Source organism: Euleptes europaea, chromosome 12 (genome assembly GCF_029931775.1).
Source record: "Euleptes europaea isolate rEulEur1 chromosome 12, rEulEur1.hap1, whole genome shotgun sequence".
Taxonomy (NCBI): Eukaryota; Metazoa; Chordata; class Lepidosauria; order Squamata; family Sphaerodactylidae; genus Euleptes; species Euleptes europaea.
The window spans coordinates 47,687,434-47,709,099 of record NC_079323.1 but is presented as its reverse complement, the minus strand read 5'-3'; the positions used below and the strand labels follow the sequence as shown (position 1 = coordinate 47,709,099).

At 45.9% G+C, this 21,666-nt stretch overlaps 1 protein-coding gene across 1 annotated transcript in view; it reads right to left on the bottom strand.

The window, feature by feature from the left end:
- ROBO1 (roundabout guidance receptor 1) overlaps positions 1 to 20,719 on the bottom strand; it is a 711,324-nt gene extending 690,605 nt beyond the window's left edge. Inside the window, exon 1 of the mRNA XM_056858074.1 lies at positions 20,667 to 20,719. The gene's annotated coding sequence lies outside the window, so the exon portion shown is untranslated. The remainder of the gene's footprint in view (positions 1 to 20,666) is intronic.
- Between the last annotated feature and the right edge of the window lie 947 nt (positions 20,720 to 21,666).

Sequence of the window (21,666 nt, the reverse complement as noted above, 5' to 3'; positions counted from 1 at the left end):
AGACCCAATACTTCTTTGCGAAGGGAAGATGGGACATATAGTTTCCCCCCTTGCACCCACCAAGTGTTGGTTCGTTCCAAGCCAGTGGGGAGGAGATGGTGCTCCTCCTCCTGTAAGGAGGCGTCCCGGAGTCGCTGTTGGAATGCTTCCGGGATACCTTTGAGCGTAGGGGGGGTCTCCGGTTGGCGGGCTTGGGATCGGGTGGTGACGGCCAAGCCAGGGACTTCCCCTCGCTGTTCGGGAGTGAACAGGGAGTCGACGGGGCGATCGAAATCGTTGCGATACTGGGGAAGTCGTGACAAAGCATCAGCCAGGGCATTTTCTTTGCCAGGGACATGTTTGAGGGTGAACCGGAATTTTGCAAAAAATTGGGCCCACCGAATTTGTTTGGCATTGAGTTTTCTAGCTCCCTTGAGAGCCTCAAGATTCTTGTGATCTGTGCACACTTCGAACGGCAGCTCGGCCCCCTCCAAGAAGTGTCTCCATATGGTAAGGGCATGTTTGACCGCTGCTGCCTCCTTCTCCCAAATGGCCCAGTTGATTTCGGACTGGGAAAACTTCTTGGAGAAGTAGGCGCATGGCCTCAACCGTCCCCCCTCATCCCTCTGCAATAGGGCCCCGCCCATGGCTACATCCGAGGCATCCACCTGCACCACGAAGGGCTTGGTGCAATCCGGGTGAGCCAAAACGGGTTCGGATGAAAAAAGTAGCTTTAAACGTTCAAAAGCTTGCTGGCACTGGGGGGACCATTGCAGACGGGCTGAGGGGAGTGCGGCGCTAGCCCCCCTGTCCTTGGTACGCAACAGGGCAGTGAGGGGAAGCGCAACTTGGGCAAAGTTGGGAATGAAATTCCGGTAAAAGTTGGCAAACCCCAAAAACTGTTGAAGTTGGCGGCGGGTAGTGGGGGTTTCCCAGTCCCGCACCGCCTGGACCTTGGCGGGGTCCATTTCCAACCCTTGGTGGGAAATCACATACCCCAGAAATGTAATAGAAGGTTGGTGGAATTCACACTTGGACACCTTAGCATACAGTTTGTGCTCCCGCAGCCGCTGGAGCACTTCTCGCACTAGGCGCACATGTTCTTCCATGGTCTCAGAGTAAATAAGAATGTCATCGAGAAATACCACCACCCCCCGAAACAGTAAATCATGCAAAACTTCATTAATTAATTGCATAAAGACACTCGGAGCCCCCGAAAGTCCGAACGGCATGACCAGGTACTCAAACATCCCAAAACAACTGGAAAAGGCCGTTTTGGGTTCGTCTCCTTCTTTGATGCGAATGCGGTGGTAGGCTTCTACCAAGTCCAGTTTGGTGAAGATTCGGCCCTCCTTTAATTGTGCTAGAAGGTCAGGAATAAGAGGGAGGGGGTAAGCATTAGACTGGGTGACTGCGTTCAGTCTGCGAAAGTCAATACACAGTCTTAAATCTCCCGTCTTTTTCTTTACAAAGAAAGCTGGGGCTGAATAAGGAGCCTTGGAGGGGCGTATGAAACCCCTCGCCAGATTGACATCCAGATAGTCTCGCAATACAGTCTTTTCACTAGGGCTCATGGGGTAAACCTTTCCCTTAGACAGTTTGCCTTCCCCTACAATCTCGATGGCACAGTCCGTATCTCTGTGGGGAGGCAGTTCGTCGCACTCTCTAACATCGAAAACATCAGTAAACTGCGAGTACTCAGAGGGTAATTGAGGAGAGACTGGGGCGGGGGACCCTACCAGTGCGGCGGCTGGAGTTCTGAGTACCCGTTCCTTGTCATGCAACCCACAGGGGTTTTCGGGGAAGGAAAGCACCCGTTTAACCCAATCAATGGAGGGATTGTGTCCCCTTAACCAGTTCATCCCTAATACCACAGGGGTTACAATAGGGGCGATGGTGAAATACAACCGTTCCCAATGTTCCCCCACGGACATAATCACGGCTGCAGTTCTGTGGGTCACAGGGCCCCGTTTAAAGTCACTCCCGTCCATTTGGGAAAAACGGAGGGGTCCCGGAAGCCGCTTGCGCCGGACACCCAACTTCTTGGCAGTTTCCTCATTTATCATGGTGCGGGCACACCCCGAGTCGACCAACGCGGGGACCTCTAACGGGGGACCCCCTTTGGGTAGGGACAGATGAACACGCACAAATACATTGTCCTCTTGGGCGCTTACCATCGGTGGAGCTCCTTGCACAACGATAGGGACGGTCTGCTGCGGAGCCCCCTCTACAGCAGACCGACGGCGTTTTTTGCCGGCTGTTCCCACTCTTCCTCCTCGCTGGAAGAGGGGGACGGGGTGGTGGCTTCCGGGGAGCCGTCCGAATCAAAGACGGTATTTGTAATCCGGGACCCCGATGGGACCGTAGAGTCGGATGCCCCATCCTGGGGGCGCGCGTGGAGAGCGGAGGGTGCGCCGGAGCGCCGGCTCAGTGGTCCACTTCTGCGGCGAGGCTGGCTGTCGGCGGCCGGTTTCGTCGGCTCGGCCTGGGTTTGGCGGGGGGGGGTCGGACGGCCTGAGCGAGAGGGGCATTGCGATGCAAAGTGACCTTTTCCCCCGCAGATCAGGCAGACGCCGGCCTCGAACCGCTTGCGGCGTTCCGCGGCCGAGAGACCCCCGCCACCCCCTTGCCGGAGTTCCCGGCCACGGTCACCTCGGGGCCTGGGGTCTCGCCCAAGCCGTTGCTTGGACAAGTTCAGGAGTTGTTTGCGATTCTCGATGTCAGCAGCATGGCGAACCCAACCTTCCACATCCGGGGGGTTCCCTTGCATGAAGGCCCAATGTTGGAGGTCTGGGTTGAGACCCTCCCTGAAACATTGTACCAAGGTAGCTTCACTCCAGTCCAGAATTCGGCTAGCCAGTGACTGGAACTCACTTGCATACTGCGCCACCGACTTAGTCCCTTGGCGCAGTTGCATCAGGGAGGCTTTAGCCCGCTCACCCAGAGTCGGGTCCTCAAAACGGTTTCGGAGTGCTACCATGAACTCGTCCAGGGTTCGCAGCACCGGCGAGCGGAGTTCATACTGCAACACCATCCAGGCAGCCGCCTCCCCTTGCAGTAAGGAAGCCACGTACTGCACCCGGGACTCCTCAGAAACGAAGGTTCGGCCTTGTTCCCGCATAAAAATGTCTACTTGGACCATAAAAAAGGTCAACTGGTCTCCCGACCCGTCATACGTGACTTTCAGGTCCCGACGGGCCGGGGGGGCAGGGGTTGCGGGCGGAACTACCGGCGCCCCGTCTGGGGGAGCACCGGCTGGAGGTTGCAACTTCAGCGCATCTAGGGCCGTGGCCATCTCACCCATTACGCGTTGCATGGTCTCCATCTGCTCCTGCATAGCCCGGCGGTCTTCCTGCCACTGCTTTCGTTCTTCCTCCATGAGGGCCTCTTTGCGGGCCGGGTCCCCTTCGAGTCCCGTGCTGGGGAAGGCCAACCGGCGATCCTTCGCCGCAGTCCGCGAGAGCGACCAGCCCTTGGGAGAGTCCAGCCAATAAGTAAGCCCCCGGGGACGTTCGTCCCGATCTTGGTCGGGTGCGCGACCCTTCGGTTTCTTTGGCTTGGCTCCCTCCTCCTTCGGGTCCGGCTTCTCCGGCTCGTCCGGTTCCTTGGGGGCATCGGGGTTAGGGGTGGTGTCCTCGTCGGCTGACATTCTGTCCAAAGCGGTACAGCTGCAGTCCGAGAGGCAAGGACTTGCAACTTAATGTGAGAGATCCCCCTCTCTGAGTTTGCTTCTCCAAATCAGTTGCTCAGACGTTGATACAGAAACAATAGATTTATTGAAGCCTTCAGGAGATGAGACAGGCACAGGTAGAAAGTTGCAAGTGAGGGGCTATACGGGTTTACAGAATATATTGACTCCAGGGCACTGGGGCACTGGGGTTCACACTTATTGTTATGGGAAGTTACAAGCTTGGCATAATACAAAACATCAGACGGATCCCAGGAAGTCTGGTGCGGCTATCACACTTCCAAGGCCGCACCGGCCTGAGGGAGTACTGGCAGGAAGAACAGCGGGGGGGAAGATACATGGGCCATCAGGCCTGGCGCCTGAGACCAGAAGGTGTGAACTGCTTTTACGAGTTCACTGATAACACCGCAGGTGATGGAAAGCAGAGACACAAAGACAGAGACCCTCACAATATACTTGCTAAAGGATTATAGCAGAGGCTCTAACACCAGCAATAATTAGAGTTTGCATGTCAATGACTTTGTCCCACGGGGCACCCTTAAAAAGATGGGTACGGAATTTATCTGTACCACATTTTACTCCCCAATAGGGACTCAAAGTGGCTTATAACATTTTACACTTCTCAATTCCACCCTCACCAGAACCCAGAGACGCAGGGCAGGCTGAGAAAATGAGATGGGCACAAGGTCACACAAGCACGTTTTCAGACAGAATGGCTATTTGAACCTGGGACTCCCACATCGTGGCCCAACCCTCTAACCAGTAAATCAAACTGGCTTTCACCACAAATGGTGTCACATAAAAATAACTCCAGAGACAGAACCCAGCTGAAATAAGAGCTCTCTCCCAGAAGCAGCAGTGAGATTGAGAGAGTCGCTGCCATTCCCTGGTAGGAAGAAGAAAGTGTAGGCATACATGAAACCTGGAGAGAGTCGCTGCCATTCCCTGGTAGGAAGAAGGGAGTGTGGGCATACATGAAACCGACAGGAGAAAAAAATGGTCTACAAAAGTATTGGGCTTAGAGGTGCAGGTTTATCACCGATATTGGAAAGAGGAGCAGCTGAGGAGCACCAAACCAGCACTGATAGTTATGAAGGTGGCCCAAGAGGAGAGGCAAACTGCTCAGGCTTGCCTCCCAAAAGCATTGCTGGTGATCAGTTCTAAGCTCCCCATGGAGAAGGCAATGACAAGCCTTGAGTACCTGTGCTGAAATCCCCTTAAGATTAAGTATCAGTGCTGAGAGACTGCAGCAAAATGGTGGGTTGAGGCTGCTCTGTTGAGTAGTAAAAAGAAGCTCAGCAGGCCTTAAGCCTGCTTGTTGTCTCAGATAGGGTTGCCAACCTCCAGGTACTGGAAAGTGGTACACAAATGCACATAAACAGGTTGCAAAAAACACGTCTATAATGAGTAATGAAGATGGAAAGAACAAAACAAGTGTACAACATGAAAGCTTAGCAACTAAGTGACTGGTGATATACAAATGTACAAGTAAGCATGAAACAGTCTATTGGTGTGTATCTGGAGGCAAAAAGTCCTCTTCTGAGTTTCAAAATTAATCAGTTCAGCAGGATATCCAATAGTAGGTATAAATCCAAAAGCTAGGGGACGGCCGTTTCACATTCGTTTCTTCAGCCCCACATTGCATCCTACATATAAATATATTATTTAAAATGGTATCATACTGATTTAGCCACTAATAATAAATACATAGAAAAGCATACTTACATTCATTTTGTAGTAAGTCAATTACGTATACAAGTCCATTTCAATTCAACATTCTGCAGCAGCACTGTCAACAGGTTCCCAATGGGATACTAGTGTGGTAAAATTCTATAATTCTTACTTGAAGTTAAATACAAAACAGCTGCTGACAGCTCCCAAGTGCATCTCCTTCCTGAGTTACCATATATACTCTACAAAAAGGAAACCTACTGTTACTGACTACTACCATATACTACTCAAATTAAATGAAACAGGAAAGATCATTTTCAAGGTTTAAGCCTCTCGGTTTAACTGAATCAAAAAGGTGGATAAAAAAAGTCTCTTTCTGTCTCAAGATTCTTTCTGTGTTTCTTCTGTCGTAACGCTTGCGTTTAAGATGCCAAATAACAAAGAAGCGAAGGTCATTTTCAGAATGGCGAGCTGTAATAAAATGATCTACGACCGGGGCGGTACGGAGTTTCCTGAGTATGCGCGCCCGATGCTCCAATATTCTATTTTTAATAGGTCTAATACTAGACCCAATGTACAAAAAACCACAGGGGCAGAGAAGGCAATAAACGGAATTTTTTGTGTTGCAGTTCGTAAAGTCAAGCAGTTTGAAGGTAAATTGATTGTCAGTTCGCTGAAATTCTTTAACCTCCAAACAGAGGCTGCACGCCAAGCAGTTATGGCATTTAAAGTGACCCTTACTAGTATTCCTCAGTTCAGTATTCCGTATAATATCTGTATGTACCAATCTATCGTTTATAGAGGTAGTTCTTCTGTACCCAAAACGTGGCAAATTTTCACAACCAGGAATTCCTGAAAGCATATGCCAATGCTTTTTAATAATATAACTAATCTGCCCAGATAGATGTGTGTGCTGGAATGCAAAGGTTAACCTTTGTCCATTGTTAGTTGATCTTTCATTGTTGTATAAAATTTGCTGTCTAGTCAATTTATGTGCGCGAGTACGTGCAGTTCTAATTGTAGATTCGGGGTATCCTCTTTTTGAAAGTGCAGTAGAGAGTCTAATAGCTGCCTGTTGGTAATCCTGATCGGTAGTGCAGTTCCTTTTGAGTCTAATGTATTGGCCGTAGGGGAGGTTCTCCCGCAAGTGCCTGGGGTGATGAGACCCAAAGTGCAATAAGGCATTGCGGTCAGTTGGCTTAGTGTAAATGCGAACTGCCAATTGATTACATGAATTACGATACACTAACGTATCCAGAAAAGGTATGGAATTGTTATCGCACCTGCCGGTAAATTTAATAGTAGAACATGAATTAAGCCATGTCATGAATGCATCAAAATCAATATCAGCTGAAAAAATAAAGACCAAATCATCAATAAAACGCCTAAAACCTATGATGTTTTGTGAGAATGGGTTATTGTTATAGATATGATGTTGCTCAAAATCTACCATAAAAATATTAGCTATTGTGGGAGCGCGAGCCGCGCCCATAGCTATCGCAGGTGCGATAACAATTCCATAACGTATCCAGGATAATTTAGCAAGCAAATTAATTCCTATGGCTAAGTGTTTATAATGAGGTGAAAATAAAGTATATTAATTAGAAACAAATTCTTCGTTGCAGATGAACTCTTCAAACATTTTTTTAAAAACTTATTTTTCCTCAGGTAAATATTTGTGCTTGGTTTATCTGTCTTCAATGCCTGCCTATTTTTTTAAAAAATAATTTCAGCATAACATGTCTTACAATACTGAGATGATACAGCAACTGCCATCACTCATCATAACTATTTACTTTCATGGTATTACAAGATTTAGGATGGGAGCATTAGAACAGAACGGTAGACTTACCATGATTGTTCCTTTGACTGAGAGGTAATGGTTGGCATCCTTAACTAATGGGTAATTTCTCCCATTAGGACTGGAGGCTCAGAGAAAGCACGGTTACCAGTGACCACTGACAGGAAGCGCTTTACACTTCCTTCGGCCGTTTGAAGATGGCCAGAGCACAAAAACTACTCGAAACCATCACAATACACGAAAAAACCCTTAGAAAAGTTGGGTCAAGCTGAATTGTTGTCTCCCCCTCAGAAGCATCAACAGCTGAACCTCAGCCAAGATTTAACTGTATGCAGTAGGCAGTTTTGCATAAAACAGATTGGGGAACAGTGGGAATAACTGAATAAAATGCCAATCAGATGACCGAGAACACAAAAACCTTTCTTGATTGGAATCATGGCCATCTCCTTCTTAAAGTACGTTGGACAAGGAACAATCAGGATAATGTGTTTTATTCTCATTCATAGCTGGAGGGCATACTAGGCTGATGAAACATCTATAAGTAGGATTCTTATCTGGGAGGGTTGACTGCTAAACAAAAAGAGCTACAACCACCTGCTGAGGGATACCTTGGATAATTTCCTCCCTTTTATGAAAAAGTGAAATGCTACAGACAGACAATCAATCTAGCAACCCTACCTATGCAGATGTGCAGGGCCCTATTCACGTTTTAGATGTGACAGGCCCTTTACTGTTTGGGAGAGACTACAGGTAGAAGCCAATAAGCTTGTCCTCATAAACCCTATGAAAAGGAGAATTAATTTTCAGTACAAAGGTCTATCAGTTCTTAAAATTACTGTAGCCTTCTAAAGGTCTGTACACAGACCTTATTGAAATAGAGACTATCCATGCGAGATGAAAGCTACCAAAAAGAAACATTTAAGAGTCATCATCTTAACAGGAATCTTATAAAGAAGATCAAAGAAAGCTCGACGAACAATACATGGGAAGCCTCTTCTACCTCCATTGACGACTGATCTCTGAAAAGATCTCTACAAATATTTATGTATTTGTCTGGGATACTTGTATGCTGTCTTTACATTTAGAAATGTTCAGCTGAAGCCTCTGACAGGATGTGTCAATCATTAGGCAGGAAGTAAAGGGTGTTACAGATTCCGTGGACTGCCAAAAAACAAATCAGTGGGTTATAGATAAAATCAAGCCTGAACTGACCCTAGAAGCTAAAATGACTAAACTGAGGCTATCATATTTTGGTCACGTCATGAGACGACAAGAGTCATTGGAAAAGGCAGTCATGTTAGGAAAAGTTGAGGGCAGCAGGAAAAGAGGAAGACCCAACAAGAGATGGATTGACTCAATAAAGGAAGCCACAGCCTTCAATTTGCAAGATCTGAGCAAGGCTGTCAAAGATAGGGCATTTTGGAGGACTTTCATTCATAGGGTCGCCATGAGTCGGAAGCGACTTGACGACACTTAACACACACACACACACAAAGGGTGAGGCACCTGGATCTATTTCCATCCTATCCAACAACTGATTTGCATTGTGAAACAGTTCACCAGGAATTCAATTTGCTTGGATAAATCAGCCAATTGGAATACAAGCTTAGAAAGTGTACAAACAGCTTTTTACTATCATAATTCTTTGTCTTACAGTAATACTCTTGTATTTTGTTATCATCTGTGCACTTAAAGGACTGAAGTAGTAAGAGAAATAGATTAGGATTACATCCCAAATAAATTGTTACCTCCCAAGTAAATCTCTCTGATGAAAAAACAATCTCACTTAATGTTTCCAGTCACTCTTTCCCACAAAACCTCAATTTTCATGCATCCTTAGCCTATAGAACCAATTACCTCCCAACATTTGTTGCTCAACCATGCTGAGATTATTCACCATCCCTCAAGTTACATTGTACTAAAAGATCTGTAGAAAGAGTATTTATGCCAGGGAAATAAGTCACTAATGTTATCATGGGACTGGGGAAAAAATTCCTGTCCAAATACAGACAGGATAAGCCTCACCTACTGAATTATTTCCTATTATGCTAAAATTAAAGGCATGAAGCACTGCCAGGAAAAATGGTGACAAACCTATGGTTCTGCAATTTAAATATACTTTTCAAATATGATGTGGAGTAAAACCAGAACTAGGAAATCATTCCCAACAAGAATTTTAGGTGAACTGGGCTGAAATGCAAATCATCATACTACTCAATATGATTACCATTAATTTAATTAATGCCACTGTATCTCATTCATCCTCCAAGAAACATAGTGTGGTATTTTATTCCCATAAGCATCCAGATGAGATACATTAGTCTTGAGAAAGTCCCTTCCTCTTAGCCTAATTACTTCCTTGGTAAACTAAGGATCTAGACCAGAATTTTCCAAATAAAAGCCCAAACCTGAGAGGTACCGTAATACGTTCACCATGAAGATCAAAATTCTCATGATGAATTCTCCATCTTCACATCAGGTCATATTGTCTAATTGTCGTTATGTCATATTGTCATTATGGTGACAGTCCAATTCAATAGATGCAGATGTAAAATTCACTATGGGATGGTCTTACAGTAAGTTCTAGTAGATGATACGGTTGAGAAAGGAATTTGTCATAAGGATGCTAATCAAGCTTGCTAATGTACTGTATCTTCTTTGAGAAGGTCAAGATTCCAAAACTCATTCAGAAACCTTATTCAGCTGTTCAGGTACACTCACATTTGGGATACTGAATCTGAAGCTTAGACTAATGATACGGCTCTGCCATATCAGATAAAGAAGAGTAAGGATGGAATTTAAATCAAAACAACACTTCTTTAGTTACTGAAACATTTATACCATGCCTTTCCTCATAGTTCAAGGTGGCTTACAATAATAGACTCATCCCTTTCAGTAGGGCAAGGACTGGATACAACAAACAATAACCAGCACTTGGTACACATCTACAGGTATCAGATCCTGCCACATATGATGTACAGGCTTCTCTTAATGTGAACTTCAAGAAATCAGACCTCTTGTCTAAGGTGACCTGACACTGTCATGTTTCTCTCTTTGGAGGCCTGGGTTTGTTTACAGCTGACTGCTCATTGATGGTGTCCGTTTCTGATAACAGATATCCATTCTAGGCAAACAGCCTGGGTCTTTTTACAAAAATGATGAGAATATAAGGAAGAAAGATCCCAGTTGTTCAGCAAACAGTGCCAAAAAGCTGAGTATCAGGATTTTCCAACAAAAGCATATTGTCCTCAAACCAAATATCCAATGCTGTCTTTGGAAGGTGCACAGGAGGGTGTTTCAGAAGGTGCCCAGGAAGCATCACCTTGGTGTTCATTTGAAAACAGCCACCTCAAGCATAGGACATTAGGCTTGGGTTCTCACAATATTTGGGCAAGGTTTTTTTGTGGTTGGCTGGCAACCATGTCGTAAGGGTACCCATTACCCGCTGTCAAAATCCCAGCCACTCCTGCTATAAACCTAAAATGCTGTAACCAACACCAGAGTCATGCTCATGTCATTCCCAGGGAGTATTTTTAGTTGTGTAATATGGAATATAGCTAACAGGTGCTGAGGAGGCATAAAAAAGGTTGATCTCATAGCCACACCAAATGATACATTACTGTCCCATGATCAGATTTCCCTATTTTTTAAAAAGCTGCAAGTAGCAGCGTGTGTGTGTGTGTGTGTGTTAGATTCCACTCGTAGGGTAAAATACTAATTTTTTGCCTCATACTCTTTCCCTAACATTATTGGGCCCCCAAGAGGTGCTATTTTCCCGGTGTGAATCCTTCTCAGGAAATAACATCTAAAAGGGCCAATGTACAAGGAAAGAACTTATCCCTCTACTGCCTAGCACCATGGTTCTGAACCAAATTGGATTCCACTGTGACTGCCATTTATATAAGTTCTAAAAGATGGGAGATCTGATAACAGATTTCAGTATCTCATCTAATCTCTATGGTTTGCTCAAAAGTAAACTCAACTGAGATCAAGAAGACTTACTCCTAAGTTACGTTTTGCAGTTTGACACCTACTCTCTCTCTCGGTCTCAGCAGCTCCTTATAATTACAACACCTGGTAGAAAATGAAATCCTGATTATAAAGTAAATATATAAATGTTTGTCTGTGCGTGCATCTGTGTAGAAAGGGAGCATCAATATACTTCAGTGTTTAATATGTAGTGTTGATGAATATCCTTTATATCACTGAGATCTATGCCAGAAACTGAGACTTGTTCACTATATACCATCATGCTTGAGATCCTCTGAAGGACCTCAACAGCTACCTTTTGATAATTCCATACCACAGCAGCATCTATAGATTTCAACCAGGAGGAGACTGGGACACTGTAATCAGCTAGGAGCAAGCCAAGATGTGTATTTCCTATGGCACTGTGCTGCAGGAGCTGCTCAGCTTAGACCTGACAACTATTACGGAAAAGGCTCTTGTCATCGCCAACTAATGGGGCTGAAGCTTAACAGGCCTTGTAGCACTGCCATTGGGACTCAGCTGAACTTTGCTCCTGCCCACCAGCAACCCTTGAGGGCAGTAGCCCACTGGGATATCTCCCCGTAACTGATAGGGTTAATCTATCTCTGCCTTTGACTATCACAGTAGGATGTAAAACAGCTTTAGAGAAAAATGATGCACTTTGTTACAGGTTTCTATCACATCGGTAACCTAGTTTGCTTGTTCTCATGTGTCAAATTGAATATTAGCTATTATTGTGAATTCATGCTGATGAATATTATACATATATATATATATACATATATATATATATATATATATATATATATATATATATATATATATATATATATATATAAAGAATCATTTGAAATGTGGTATTGGGGGACAGTTTTACTAATACCATGGACTGCCAAAAAGAAACAGGTAAGTCAAATCAAACTTGAACTCTCCCTAGAGGCTAAAATTACTAAACTGAGGCTATCATACTTTGGTCACTTTATGAGAAGACCAGATTCACATGAAAAGACAATAATACTAGGAGACGTTGAGGGTAGCAGGAAAAGAGGACAACCCAATATGACATGGTTTGACTCAATAAAGGAAACCACGGCACTCAATTTGCAAGACCTGAGCAAGGCTGTTAACAACAGGATGTTTTGGAGGCCATTAATTAGGGTTGCTAACCTCCAGTTGGCACCTGAAGATCTCCCACTATTACATTGATCTCCAGACAACCAAAATCAGTTCCCCTGGACAAAATGGCTGCTTTGGAGGGTGGCATTATACCATGCTAAAGTCCCTCCCCTCCTCAAACCCTGCCCTCCCCAAAATCTCCATGGATTTCCCAACAGAGATGGCAACCCTACCATTAACTCATAGGGTGACTTGACAGTACTTCTCTCTCACACACACACATACACGCACACACACGAATCATTTCCCTACAAGTAATTTCCCCTGTTGCAGACTTGCTGTGAATATAGAGAAGCAGCCTGAAAATGGTAGTGGACACGTGCATTGTAGTTTTGAATTAAGTGAGATTTTTCATTTTTCATTAATCTCACTATTCTGGAATGGCACAATTATGCAATTATGCATTTCTCTCAATAAATGCTTTCAATTAGGGTAGCAGAGAGGCAAACTTCATCTGCCTGTCCTCTGGGAATGTTCCAATTGTCTTAGAACAACCTGCAGCGTTTAGATGCTGCAAAAACATCCAAAAGCAGGGAAAGAGGAACCAATAAAAAGCAGCCATGCTATGAACAAGATGCAACACTACCAAAAACAAAGAAAAGCCTAGACATGACCACCAACATGGCTCAGAATTAGGGGTAAAATGTCATGCAGAATTGCTATATGTATCATGAAGCAAGACAGTATATTATCGTATTTTACTTTGACAGTCATTCTACAGGCAGTTTCTCAGTGGCTTCAAATAATTCATTAATTAGACAGTAATTTGCAATTAGCTTAATCTGTGTATATTAATTTACTTCACTTATCACCCACTTTTCCCATTTAGACGCAAGGCACATTACAAAGATATAAAAAGCAATGCAGTCAAGACCAGTATAACACAATGCAATAAAACTGGATTACACAATGAAATAAAAACAGCATAATACATCTAATGATGTGATAGCACAGATTTCACAAATTACAGCATCCAATTTCACAATCAGAGAAAAATTAGATAAAGGCAGTCTTTTTTGTTTAGGACTGCTTGCTCTTGTTGAAGAAGTTATCACAAACATAACCAGTGTGTCATGGGAGTTTCAGAAGCCAATCAACCATGCTAAAAGTGGTTATAATGTGTAAGATGCTGAGAATTGACTTGTAGGATAGGTAAGAACCACACTTCCTCCATCTCTACTACAATATGTAGCTTTCATTTCTCCTAGCTTAATTTATTCCGCCAGAAGGAACAGAAACTATGTATCCCAGCAATCCTGGTTTTGGTTGCCAGAATCTGAAGACATGCCTTCCACAATCATCTCTGGATTATTTTCTTTCTCTTCTTTTCCAGACACATGTTGAGATGGAGAGGAAAAAAGCAGGAAACACTGAAAACAGGTAATGCTGATGACAACTACCATTTTGATGTGCTAATTCCAAATGGGACCCAAATTCACAGGGATGTTTGATCTCAGATTCGGAAATTCAGCACCAATCCCATTTAACTCAAGTAGCGTTTATCAGCCCAAGTCTTTAAATTACAGAGTTGAAAGAAACTAAGCATTTAGAACTCAAACATTCTTTATTAGAAGCCTTCTGCTCCCAACTTGAAGCTCCACATTACCTCCTGGAAACAGTATGGGACTAACCCACCTTTAACAGTGGACATACCAACCACAATAAATTAATTTGTGCTCACCACCCACCTCCATACCCACTCATGCAGCTGTCCCTGGATCCTCACTATAAAACAGCAGCAACCATAAGCATCTGAAGACTCCAAATAAGCAACCACCACTAGGCTAGCCATTTGGGATAAGATTAAGGTCAGGAGGCATTACTGAGGTTGTAACTTTTTTCTTGACAGGGAGTACAAGCTGCTAGCAGAAATACAGCTATCCATTTTTTCACAGCATAGGGTGATCGAGATGAGAAATCTCAGACAGTCAATATTTGAGGTGATTAGCAGTGCTGATGTGGACAGCATGACGTTCAGATATCTGCTAACCATGAAGGTCACTGGGCAGCCTCGGACCAGACACAATCTCTCGGCCTATTAGGGATGTGAACCAGTCATAGAAACTGACTGGGATTCCAATATGGTTAGAATAATCATCTGTTGAAACGCTAGCTATCATGAGCAGTTAAAGAAACAGAGTCTCGGTTTTTAAAAAAAGTAGCCACGTTTGCCAGGACGATGGTTGCCAGATGATTAAAAAATCAGGAGGGCCTGTGAATGGCCACTTGATGAAGAATCGACAAGAAAATATTTGGGCGTGAGACAAGTATTTTTACTGACTTGCGCCAAACAGACCAAACTGCTATTAAAGCGCAGAAGACAGGAATAGCAAGAAGCTGGCAATGATATTTGTGACTGCGGAGGGTTTATGGTTCAAAGGGAGATCACACGCCTTGTATACAGAAGGTTCTACATTCAGTCCCTGGCATCTCCAGCTAAAACTGAGCTCAGATTTCAGGTACTGTGAAAGATGCTTTTTCTCTCTCTGAGATTCTGGAGAGCTCCTGCTAGCCAAGGTAGACAATAGTGAGCTAGCTGGTCCGATGATCTGCAAAACCGGCTTCTGGCATCTCTTTTCAAAAACAATACAATGGTACCAAACCTCTAACTCTGGAAACAGTAAAGAAAGCTAGCTGCACCTTTGTGTAAGGGTAGCTTTCTACAAAGAGGGAACCTTTCCAGTTAACAGCACTATAAGCAGGCTAAAAGGCATAAAAAGAACCTGGGTTTTCACAAACAATGTAAATAATTCTAGTAACCTCTAACAAAGGGAGTTACTTGATTAAATGGTGCAATGCTGTTTTAAGTGAGCTTTTGAAGAAGGAGAATCTAGCAGGGTGGCTCTCTTTTTACCCTCCTTGGCCTCAGATGTATACACAGCTCTAGAGTAACCTTTCAATACAGGATTTCTTGCTGAATTCCCTATTCTTACATTTGACTGTAGCCCAACAGGTTTTTTAAAAGTCTTTTCTTGTACTGAAAAATATTTAAAAAACCAGAAAATGTACACACAAATTCAGCAGTGTCATTAAACAGTGTCATTTTCAAGAAACTAAAAAATAACCTCTGGAACTATTACTATGTTGCATGAGCAGGTTAAGATTGCAACAGAGCGACGCTACAGAGCCATCCTATGAACACTTTCCTGGCAGAAAGCTTCGCCAAATAGACTTTTAACAGGATTCTGAATAGACCTCCTTAGACCCACTCGCTAACATTTTACAGGTTCCTGAAATGGCATTTTGCTCCATAGGCACTAAATAATGATTTAATTATACCTATCTCCTGGTTGATTTGTTCCATTCAAGCTGATATTAAATGCACAAGAGCAGGCAAGGCCTCTTTTCTGGTCATATAGCGGCCTGGTTAGGCCTGACCCTGTCCAGTCTGAGATTTGAGTTTTAGACCCCAAAGCCAAAGTTAGATGTCTTGTCAAGCCCTGGTTCCAGTTGTGCTTACTATATGGTCTGGATGTCAAGTAACAGAATATCTCTTCTCATGGGAATCCTGAATACAGTGGACCTTATTTCCAAATAACATGCATAATACCAGTTGTATGTGCAAATACTCTAGAATCACACTTGTTATCATGCTATTTGTATCTCTGTGTGAATACTACCAAAAGCAGAAGGCAGCTGTTTTTTTTTTCCCCATTCCAAATTCTAGCCAATTAAAGTTTTATACCTTGATTGCAAATTTGGGGATTACTTTAGTGTCATATACGAATCAACCCACTAATTGTTCTCTGCCACACACAAAACCATTTTCTGGATTGATACAATTCCTTGCAAACATACAGTCCCGTCCTTTGGGGAAGCAAATACAGCTAAGCAGTCCAGAGTCACAACAGAAAATGCATTTCCTTCTGTATACTATTACTGTTCACATATACAGCATATTTTTAAAAGTCTGGAGACTACAAGTCCTCTAATTCTGCAGCAGTCGACAAAAGAATCTCCTTGATATTCCATATGTATCTGGCATCCCTCTGCTGGAAACATGAGCAACCTCACTCATCCACTTCAAACATTAGAGCCAATGCCAGATTAAGAAAGGGGGGTGGGGAGATACAGAGGCTGCAAACCATCAAAGTCCCACTCTGGCAAATGTCTTGGAAGCCCCTTCCTGTAATACTGTATTTGTGGAAACCGGTTGTGAATGTTCAACATTTAATTGCTCAGGGAAACACATGTGCATTTGACAACCTTCATGTATATTGCCATGTCTGACAATCGCAGATGTGTGTGCTGCAGGGGCTTACCGGCTCCTTGGGATACAGATGTACAGACAGCATTATGTGCATGTGTGTTGGACAAAGGTTGCCAAACGTTGATTAACACATTTTCTACATGGAAGTGTATTCTGCAGAAGCAGACAGCCCTGGCTAAACCCTCAGCAAACCGAAAGTCTAAGAGCTGGAGGGAGCAAGGGGCTGGCCATTAAGGCCTTCGGTGAAAGTCCCAGTGGGCCAAGGGCTGAGGCTGCCTCGCTGGGGCCGGCCACGCGTGAGACGGAAGACTGCTAGGCCATTTATGCAGGGTCAATTTTGATGCTCGCTCAAAGCTCTTTTTAAAAATGTGACCTTTAAAATGCCTATTCACAGTCCTGATGCAAAAGGAGAAATTCCACCCCCCCTCCATTCGCCTGCTCCTTCGTTCCTATTTGCACAGCCATTAACGTGTGCATAGCTAACACACAGCTGTGATTTTGCATGCTTGTTTGAGGGGATTCTTCACAGTGGGGACAGAGCACACACAAATTGGGCGAAAACAAATGGGAGGTTTGCCTTGGATTTGCCGTTCTCTAAGTGCACATTTCCCCCAGCCAAATTTTCATAACTCAACAATAAACCCCCATGCAGAGTTTTGAGAACTCAGATGGAGGGGAATGTGCATTTAGAGAGCGGCAAATCCAAGGCAAAAACTCCCATGCGTTTTCACCCAAAAGGTTGCATTAAAGGGGGTCTTACAAAATGAGAAGTAGGTATGCGCCAGCTTCGCAGTCACTTCCTGAATGACGGTTCAATGTGAAAAACTAAAAAATAAAAAATGTAGGGCAATCCAGCCTGGAACGCACTGCTAATTACCAAGCATAAATGGCCTCTGCCCGGCCAATTCCACGGGAGACTTAATTTGGCCAATTTTGCATGGGAGGTTTTGCCTTGGATTTGCAGCTCTCTAGATTTCCCCTATACAAATTCTCAAAACTCTGTGCGGGGGCTTATTTTGGAATTTTGACCATTCAGATGGGGAAAATACGCATCTTGAGAGCAGCAAAACCTCCCATGCATAAACGGCCATTAAGGCCATTTACGCACGGCCTTGGGTTCGCTGCTCTCTAGAGGTACATTTTCCCCATCCGAATTCCCAAACCTCTGCATTGGGGCTTATTGTTGAGTTCTGAGAATTTGGATGGGGGGGAAATGTGCCTCTAGAGAGCAGAAAATCCAAGGCAAAACCTCCCGCACATAAATGGCTAATTCGAGAGCCCCGCATTTCCCCGGCTGGGCGCATGCTGGACACGAGCCCCCCCTCCCGCTCCGGCCCGCCGCGTGCGCAATCAGACCCCTCCCCGCCTCGGCCAGGACCGTTCGCGCAAAACAGAGGGTCCACGCCACGCCCCATGGGGGCCGGCTCTTCCTCCTTTCGCGGGCGTGGCTGTGGAGGGGGCGTGGCCCATCCCCACCTGCAGCTGGACCTCGACTGAGAGCCCCGTCCAGAAGGCGAAAGGCGGGAAAGAGGCGCTCGCTTCTCGCCCTCCGAGTGTTGACCTTCCTCTCCCCGCCAGAGCTGGGCGGTTGTCTTATAGAGTCCAATGAAGACAACTAGGAGGAGGTTAAAAAGAGCAACAGTTCTTTATTTAGCTAAACACAGACCTGGGGATGAAACAACCCATAAATAAGATGCGCAGAGTTACTCACCTGAGAAACAAAGGAAAGTCAGTATCATTTCTGCATTCGCATGGGGCAGGCCCATGGCTGCTGACAAGCAGACTGATACACAAAAGCACTGATGCACATTAAGTGTCTACTTCACTCTAATGAGCATAACCTATAGATCTTGGCCGAAGGTTGTCTCTAAGCAAGTCCTAGGTCTTGTGATCTTAGTCACTAGAAAACACATTCCTAAGGATGAAGTAGTAGAAAAGGGCAGGAGTCCAGTAGCACCTTAACAACTAATAAAAATATTTTCTGGCAGGGTATGAGCTTTCGTGAGCCACAGCTCACTTCTTCAGATACAGCTAGAATGTGAATTCATCTGTCTTTACTTAAAGACTGTCTACTTAAAGACAGATGGATTCACTTTCTAGCTGTATCCGAAGTGAGCTGTGGCTCACGAAAGCTCACACCCTGCCAGAAAATATTCTTGTTAGCCTTTAAGGTGCTCCTGGACTCCTGCCCTTTTCTACTACTGCAGACAAACACAGCTACCCGTTGTGAATCATCTAAGGGTGAAGGTAATTCAGAGCTCTCTGCTGGTGAGAGGCCGTACCAGGCACAGAGCGCCTGATTTGTTGGTGCGTGGCTCCCGGATGCCAACTTCCCCAAAGCTTCCACGTGTGCGCTTATGCGCTTATGGATGCATAGCGTTCTCCACCAGCCCTCAATCGGGGCATTGCAGGAGGAGGTCGAAAGGGCGGGCCCCTCGCCCTTCCAGCCACACCCCACCCTCCTCCCCACGTGATTTCTCCGCCCAGGATGGGGAGGAGGGGAGGGGGAGAGAGAGAGAGAGAGAGAGAGAGAGAGAAGCGCAAACGGCGCAGGGTTGCGGCACTGGCCGCCGCTGCGGCGCGAGCGGCTGCTGCGGAGGCGGCGGAGGAGCCCCTCTTCCCTTCGCTCCCCCTGCGCGAGCCTGCAGGGGGATCGAGCCTGGCGGAGGGACCCGGGCGGCGTTCCACGCCCTGGAGCCTCGGGAGGGGAGGGGAGGGGGGGAGGGGGGGAGGTGCCTCCCTCCCTCCCTCCCTCCCTCCCAGCAGCAGCAGCAGCAGCAGCGCCAGGGAGCCTTTCATCAATAATGCAGGCGCCGCGCGGCTCCCCCGCCTGCAACATGCTTCCTGCTCACCAAAGGGGTCGACTGGCGAGCAAAATTCAGGCGGTGTGGGGGGGGGTGTGGGGGTGGGTGGGAAGCAGATTTCCTTGCTATGGCCATTTATTCACGGAAGGTTTTGCATCGGATTTGCCACTCTTTAGAGGCACCTTTTCCCCACCCATATTCTCAAAACTCAACAATAAGCCGCCAAGCAGAGTTTTGAGAATTCAGATGAGGAAAATGTGCATCTAGAGAGTGACAACTCCAATGCAAAATCTTCCATGAATAAATGGCCTATGCTATTTTTGCATTGGATTTGTCACTCTCTAGATGCACATTTCCCCCATCTGCATTCTCAGAACTCTGCCAGGCGGCTCATTGTTGAGTTTTGAGAATACGGATGGGGGGGGGGGGGGAAGGGCATCGAAAGCGTGGCAAATCCAACGCCGAACCTTCCACGAATAAATGGAGTAACTCCGTTTGTTCATGGCAGAAAAGGCCGCGAGTTTTTCCCCCGTGCCGTTGACGCATGGGAGGGTTCACCTCGGACCCGCCGCTCTCTCGATGCACGTTTTCCCCATCCCCATTCTCAGAACTCAACAATAAGCCCCCGTGCAGAGTTTGGAGAATTGGGATGGGGGGGGGGGATGGATGAGCGGCGAATCCAAGGCGCAATCTCCCGTGGGTAAATGGCCTTGGAATAGCATTTAAAAAAAAAAAAAGCTTACCGAAAAGCATGCAGGGGAAGGAGGGAAAGGAAGACGGTGCGAGACCGGTGCGGTTCCGCACCGTGCACGCGGCTCCCCGTTTTGCAAAAGGGCCCGGGAAGGCAGAGGCGGGTTTCCGAGCGGCGGATCCCCCGCCACGCGGCTCTGCGGGGAAGGATCAGCCCCTGCAAAGTTGCTGCTCCCAACCCGGGGTCTGTAAATCAGCCGAGAGGGGTGTGTGGGGGGGAGAGGGACGGGCTCGCTCTCCCTCTCGCTCTGCTTGCCCCTGCGCCGTGGCAATGGCTCGGAAAGAAGCGGTTCGCCTACGCCCGTGGAGCTTCTCAACTTGCCCCTTAACATTTGCGGTAGTATCATCACTGCAGTCGCCCTGGTAACCTTAGATCATCACCGCAGTCCCCCTGGTAACTTTCGATGCGGTAACCGAAGTGTGTTTATAGGTACCTGCAAAGAAACTTGTTGGCGTTGCACTGGGGGGCTTCACCTTTGGGTGGCTTCCCTGGTTCCTTTCTGTGTGCATTTTCCAAAATCTGGTTTGTTTCACTCAATAGAATGATCACCTTTAAATAAAAAATCCTCAAACAGTTCTGACATTTGCGGCACTTACCCTCACAGGCAAGGAGGCTGTCAGGAAACTCGCAGCGCCATGCTTCGCCCAGTCCTCGCAACTTTCCTTAAGCACACAGACCTTGGAGTTGGAGCCGACGAGCGATTGGAGAGACTTTTCGCCACGCAAGAGGGATGAAACTGGATTTCTTCCCACTAACAGGACCCCGGAAAATCAAATCCTTCTTCAGATGAGAATTCTTTCAGACCCCCGTTATCTGTATTACCATTAATTCGCAGAGCAGAAGGCATTGCATACAAATAGAGCCAAGTATGAGCTTCTATTGGTGGCTGTGGCAGGCCCCTGGGTCCTACTGCTCCATCGCCAAGAAACTACAAAGCAGCGATTTGCAAGCGGCTTTGGAGGAGGGGGGGGGGATGAGAGACCGGAATTGATTCGTTACCTCTGCTATTGTAATATGTGTTGCTGATGTGCAACCAAGTAAAATCCACATTCAGCCGCTGTCACAGGCGGACGAGTGGCTTTTTACAGGAGCGTTGTGCGCAGTTGTTAGCATTGAAACACTTTAATATCTTTATTTAAAAAGCAGTTGATGCTGGGATTAGGGAAGGATGAGTGAGGGCAATCTTTGGAAAGACCTTTGCTTTGCTTTCCATTGGTTTAAGATACAGCGGATCCAGAGAAAGAGGACTTCCTTTTAAGCAAGTGTCCTGTTGTGGGAGCCAATCCTTTTGGCAGAGGAAAAAAAGAGGAGGGAGGCTCCCTGCTAAGGAGGTGCCTAATATTTACTCCCCAAAAGGATAAAAGGGCCATCAGCAAAATAAATCCCTCCCTCCTTGCTACCAGTAGGACAGCTTAAGTGCTCTTACATGGAGCTCTGGGAAGGAAGGACCAATGCAGCATCCTTGGTGATTGCTGCAGCTGCTCTTTGGGCACCCCATCAGCACTGGGGGGCTGGAAACCCCCAATACTGTTGCCCTTTAGCTGTGATTTACTCTCTTATACTTGGCATACCATTTAACCCATTCATTTCTTCTAA